Raw genomic sequence first — 7,257 nt, 5'->3', positions numbered from 1 at the left:
CATTGATATGTAGCATATATTCATACAAGTTACAGAACAAAGCACAGTTTTAAGGATTAGCAAAACATTAACATCAACCGTATTGCATGTCTATTTTTTCAGATTAGGCCATGTGGCATATTGATATAGATTAAGAGCAAAATTTAAAATCTCCGGCCATTAAATTCAGTGCACCATGCTGGAGTCGTCACAAAAAAAACCAGAGCAACGTCGATGGCACCGAAAAATACTTCCAAAGCTGGGTCAAACACTTGTCTAAAACGAAAAAAGCCGAATGTGGACTCAGATGGTGATTAATGTTTTCACTCGTTGGGAATATTTTCTGTTGTAATTATTTCATGGACGACATATCAGTCGATAATACTTGACAAGTACTATCGACTGATATGTCGTCCATGAAATAAGTTGTAGTTATCACGTCGAAAACGAATTACTCTCAGACGGAGAAACTTATCGAATTTTTTTAGCACAATGCCAGTAGTTTCAATTTAAAAATTTTTATAAAATAACGGATTTTCTCTGCTACTGGTGTAATACAATTTTTGTAATAGGATTCACAGAAACATGAACAAATAGTGACCATGTTAATAATGTAATTAAATGTATAATATCCGCGTTTATTCAAGAATCGAAACCCAAGATGGTGGAGAAACTTCTTACGTATGTTAAAAGCTCATTGAAATATAAAACCCGCTATGACATCGCAACAGGTTCTCGGACATTCGAAACTCTATTGATTGAGATTGATATGGAAAGACGCTCCAATGGTATTATGGGATTATGGGGGGAGAATCCTGTTCAACTCCATTTCTGGTTGAATAGTGCCGAGGTCGTAGGGGGACAAACTGCGTAATGCGGTTTTTGTCCCATGTCCGGAGAACTTCCTTCGACAATCAGAAGCACTGTGACTGCAAATTGAAGTTTCCTTCCGACAATCCTGCAAATTGAAGTTTCCTTCCGACAATCCGACAATCAGAAACCGAGCAAAGTCAAAATTTCCATCGACAATCCGACACTCACATAATAAATATTAAATCGTTAATGTGTCTACTTGAGTTTTATTTGGGCATAACCGTTTAAAGACGGTGTATTTGGAGAATCTTGGGTTGTCGGATTGTCGAAGAAAATTTCCTCGACAATGCCTCTGAATGTCAGATTGTCGAAGGATATTTCCTCGACAATGCTTCTGAATGTCGGATTGTCGAAGGATATTTATTCGACAATGCCCTTGGCGTATTAATCTGTGCTGTTATTCGCCGACTGAACTACTTAACCAGAAAACGGAGTTGAGCCCCAGAATAACCTTGAACACATCACCTGTTATTGACAATATATTTACAAATGACAAATAGCTTCGGGATTGTTTGCAATGATGTATCGGATCATTTATCCCGTCTTTACTGTGTACAGTAGGATTTTGAATCTTTCTCATAACGGACAAAATATGAAGTGCGCTATCTCCAAAGATATATCCAACAAGGTCCGTAGTAGCCTTCTTAAAGAATTGATTCGAATGATATCTATTCACGTTCGGAAGTAAATCAAAATTTCTCAAATAAAATAGACCTTGCTTTTAACGAAGCTTTCCCTCATATTCCGACCCAATATAGTTAATGCCTAAAGAAACGTTTTGCGTGATCTACTCATTCCGTATGTACCGGCACGTTCACTTAGATCCAGTTGTTGCAATCTTCTAACCACGTATCGCTACCGTCTTAAAACCTTTGGTGGACGTAGCTTCCAATGTATTGCTCCAACTCTGTGGAACTCTCTCGACGCAAATATACGGAATATAACTGAAATCAACAATTTCAAACAGAGAGTAAAACATTTGCTTTTCTGCAGAGCCTATGCTCTGTGAATTCAGCACCACTACCATACAAAGCGCTGGTGAAAATTAATATTAGTGAAACAGGCGCTATATAAATGTGACATTATTATTATTATTATTATTATTATTATTATTATTATTATTATTAAAGAAGCCGTGGACGACACCAGAATATTATATCAAACTCCATTAAAAATATTTAGAAAATATTCATATTTTAGCGGTTTCGTATTATAAATACGCATCAACCATCATCATTCCCGTAAAACGACCTATTTGGACTTGGTATTTACTCATCAACGTGTACGTGTTGTGGTGATGGAACTCCACCAATGTTGCGGGTATGGATTCTCCACGCACCATAAATTAGGTTTACCTACGTAGACACATACGTCACTTCCACACTTGTTTATTTATATAATTTCTATTTATGTTTACGTATGTACATATCCACGTGTGATACTGCAATACTGGCCACGAACTCCAGCTTCCATGCACTACTTGTTGATATTGTTTAACCGCTGATAACTGAACCCTACTACTATGTTCCCGAAAGCTTTATTGGTATAATTCATGAAAGCCCAATAATATATATAACCTAAACGTCTTCATAATATACGGACCGAAATCCCGAATGTCAGTCCGGAGACATCATTAGATGCGCAAATGATGCGTACAAATACGTGCTTTTTATCTTAAAATAGAGATTGACCCTGTTATGTGTTTTGACGGGAAAACATGGTGTTTTAATTTTGCAATATATCTAGGGTGATTTCAAAATATGCTTTGATTTGGTCTGACATTTATTTTTGTTTGTTTTGGCAACCGCATTAACCTTGGCCAATCAACAGGTTGTTCCAAATAGCCAGGCCAAAATGTGGGTTAAAATCCGAAAATTATGAGGTCTACTGCATATTTTCTTCTACATTTTAGTGGATTGAAAATTGTCGGAACCCGTTATCTATTTCATAGGAAATAATGTAAACCAAACGTATTTCTTTTGCAAATAATAAAATGTGTAACACTCACATTAATACAATATCAGAGCTATTAAACATTAGTATTACATCATTCATTATGATTCATTGTATGTAATAATATTATTGTTTAATATGAAAATGCTCATTTTCTGCACTTTCATTCGACATTGGTCATTGGACGATACATTGGCACGTTGCAATAATATTTCCAAAACCACACATTCAAATTATGAAAGTGCGGGAAACATATGCTGTCTGGACAAACCTCAGTCAATCACAATCAGTAGCGTAAAAGACACACCGCGTAGACATTTTCGCGCCACGAAGTCATGTGCCGAAATGTCAGTAGATGGCGCCACGTACGTATGAATTATGTCATCCTGGTAACCCGGAAATAATTCTTTACGCGTTATCATTTGAGCTGTGTCGACGTTTCCACAAGCAGTTTGCGCGATCTCCTTAAAATGACGGATATATGGAAACCCGGAAATAGCTCGCCTTTTAACGGTGAGAGCGTTTTTTTCTATCGGCCACAGCGGATCTCACAGCGCATGCGCTGAGGAAGTAAACAAACACACGTGTCTGCTGTGGTGGATAAAAAACATTAGATGGTGTCGATTTTGTATCCATCAGAGCAGGATCGTCCAACTGTTGTTATGGATAGAAATTAAGTTTCTTTTCGATTATTTAACTGTCCAGAGCAGAATCTAATGCAGGGCTAATTTATCTTAATTTTGATCGGTTGGTTTTCGTTCGACGTACTTTCCAATATTCAAAAGTATTTTTGTGCGTATCAGCAAACTCATTTATTTCCTTTTGAATGATGTTTTGTTTTGGAAATTATTTCTGGGCTTCCAATGATGACATCATTTACATATGCGTGGCGCCATCCACTCACATTTCGGCGCATGACTACTTCGCGGCTTAAAATGTCTTTGCGGCGCGGAAACGTCTTCACGGCGCAGATTTGTCTTTATAGTGGCTTTATTACTAGCCCTTTAACTGGCAAATATTTTTCGGCCTATAAGAGATTTTGGACCTTGCAAGGGGAAAACTTAATAACTCAGTAGATATGAGGGATAACCCCATATTGTATGTTTTTTTATGAAAGCTCTTTTCACAAGCTTTCAAATGATACCATGTTTGCGAACTTTGGGGGTTACCTTCAGGGTCTGATCCCAAGGTCACAGATCCCAAGGTCATTCAGATTTTTGGGCCACCCATAATAAAAAACTATGATGAGATTCATCCCAATATGAATTATCATCAGAATCTTTCATTACTATGTCCAAAATATCAGCCAAACTTACTACAGAACGTCTTTAGTGCATTGGCCATTACTACTAACGATATTCTTAATTTTGGAAATCTGACCCACGTGACACGTGGTTTCCATACCCCCCTTCTACATGCCAAATGTATGATATATCACTTTCCAACCTTGTTAGACATTGTAGGCCGTCTGGTGTCGCCATCTGCTGATAGGAAAATGAGTTAGAATGTTTCACTGAAATCAATACTTGACTATTCTATTCATTATAGCTGGTCTATTCAAATCGGTCGCTAGCGACCGATTGCCAGTTAAAGGGCTAGGCATAACTTAACAGAGTCTTGTTGGCGGGGATTGTCGCCCTAACTAGTGTGGCAAGGTTTCGTACTGTGGCTGAGTCAGGCGATGCCATCAAGCTCGAATCATTACGGAGACAGGATGTGGCGTACCAATGCAGACAGTTAGCGCCACGGTAGCGTCAAGTGGCACCATCTGAGTGAAGCTATTGCCCCTCACGATTCATATAGCTAATACAACGAAGAATAATGTAATAAACAAAAATCATATTTCTTTTAAAAATTGTTTTGTATGTTTGAGGCCATGGTGACAAAATCGAAGGACATGCCAATTAAAGGGCCGTGGCTTGCTCACCCCCTGGAACTGCCATCTGGTGAGTGAACTCACCAGTCGGTATCGTGGATGAGAATTTTCTTATGCAAGAGAGTTTCCGCCATTTTATTCGCAGTGCACATGCTCTTTGCTGTGTTTGTAAACACGATACACCCATTGAACGACCTAACGAATGGCCGAAAGCTGCGTAGTGGCCTATCCGTGTGAACATGTCAAAATGGGAAACGGCCTCCCCATCAACCCCGGCTATCAAAGGTCAACCAAGAAGGTCAAAATGGTCATATAACTGATGAAAGATCTTGTTGATGAGTCAGATGAATAGAAATTTACATCAGAAATCAGTCTTTAGAGACCTGCCGAAAAAAATCACCTATTTGACAGAATCGAATACAACATTAGATTTCATAAATCTATCATTTTCAGTACCTAAATAATTTATCATTGACGTACGAGAGACCCGGACGAGAGATAAATTATGCAACGTGCACGAAATAATGTATGAGTTAAAATTACTCTTGACTGAATCAGATGTAGAAAAAAATCAAAATCTAAAAATTTTCCTTTCAGCTTGTAACGCATTACAATCAATTTTTCTTACTAGGTATCAAGTGTTCATATGTCAAGTCATCCTCCCCGGGCAATGATTGTCCAAACTCCGAAAAACGTGGGTTGAAGTTATGTTAAAAGATATTTTAAAATATATATTCCAGTTGGATCTCGATTTCTTTGTTGAGGGAAATTGTTAATGGGAAAATCCAAATATTTCATGATAAAATTGACATTTTGCTCAAAATGAGTCGACGTTGAGTTTATTTGACCCTGAAGGTTTGGTACAAAGGTCGTCGTTTGGGACTCATTGGAGACCCCTGATTATGTAGAATTATCAAACATGTTGATGATTACGTTTTACCACCTAGCCCTACGCTACAGTAAATGTAATAGAAGCGTTGTCAAAAAAATAGATTCTTTGCAATCATTCTTAAAATACACCGAGAATTATCAAGCAAATGCGAAATATTTCATCACCATTGAAAAGAGAAAGGTCGAATTGTCCGGAAACGATATTTCTCTTTGCAATATGCTGCTTACATCAGGGTTACTATATGGATCAAATGGTTCTACAAATTGCACTCAAATTTCAACAATGTTCAACTTCAGACGCAGTTTCCATGGTGAGATATTAAACTCAATTTTGGGTTTGGCCGCTCTACTATCGCGTTAGTAATAGGGAATATGTTGTTTCGACAAGCTCGAATTTATTTTTATTTCTTACTCACTCGCCCCTTAAACCTTTGACCTGAAACAACATATTCCCTATTACTCTTAAAATTTCCATGTTTTAAAAGTGAGAGTAAAATGTTAGCATAATAATCTAGAAAAATAAGATCAAATATAGATTTCAGCAATAAAAAATCAATTTTAAACATAAAAAGTGTGAGTGAAATTATTCATATTTAAAACAGTAAATATTTATATTTAAATGAGTTAAATTCTTATTTTTAACACAAAAAGTGTGAGTAAAGTGTGATTGAAATAATTCATATTTTAACATTGAATATTTATATTTGAATATGTTTTAATACAAATTTTGTTATAAAAATGAAGAAAGAAGAAGAAGAACCGAAATTCAAAATCGAAATCAATGAAGCCAATAAATTATTTTCACAGTTTTCATCGTTTTTCGTGTTGTTGCGGAAACCATTGTCAATCAAACGCACACGTATATCTCGAATATGGCTATAATTTTGTAACATAAAAGATAGTTTCGTCGACATTTTCGGGGGAACGCATTCTTTGCGACCGAAGAAATCCCTAAGAGGTATATGACGATTTAGAAATGACGAAGCGCTTTAGAATGCCGAGATTCGTCATATTGGAGTAAGTGGATATGCTGCGAGATCTCAAACTAGCAAAAGCGCGATCAGCTGCCATTAATGAGACGATGCAAGTTTTTGTAGTTCTCGGTTATTTTGCCACTGGCAACTGAAATTTCCACGAGACGAAATTTACCAGCGACGGATGAAATTGGCGTTCTATGATATTGCGGGATTTCCAGCTGTTGTAGGTTGTATTGATTGTATAGATGGCAACCCTGTTAGAATTAAATGGTCCGTTGTAAACGTGAATATACTGAATATCTACGTGCCGAAAGAATTTTCACGACATAAACATCAACATGTGATGCGTCGATAAAATTTCTCGATATTGTGGTGCGGTGGCCGGGTTCAACTAATGGTATGGAGCAATTGCGCTCTCAGAGATGTCGTGGTACATGTACGATCAGAAAACTGTGTCTTGTTTCGAGATAGTGGTTCTGCGGAAATAATTGATGACGCCGTTTGGCCAACCGAGGACAGAAGGAGAACGAATTGTCAGCCACAAGAAAACTAGGTGCCAAATTGATCCTGGCAGCGGTTGTCTCCCCAGAGAACCTCCTAGTGTAACCATGTAGACGTATTAACTCGACAAACTATAAACTAATTTAGTTTATACGTGTTTATACGTTTAGTTTTGTCTAGTTTATACGTCCATGGTATAACCAAGTG

This window comes from Tubulanus polymorphus, chromosome 2 (genome assembly GCF_964204645.1).
Source record: "Tubulanus polymorphus chromosome 2, tnTubPoly1.2, whole genome shotgun sequence".
Taxonomy (NCBI): Eukaryota; Metazoa; Nemertea; class Palaeonemertea; order Tubulaniformes; family Tubulanidae; genus Tubulanus; species Tubulanus polymorphus.
The sequence above is the reverse complement of the archived record's forward strand: the minus strand, read 5'-3'. Positions refer to the sequence as shown.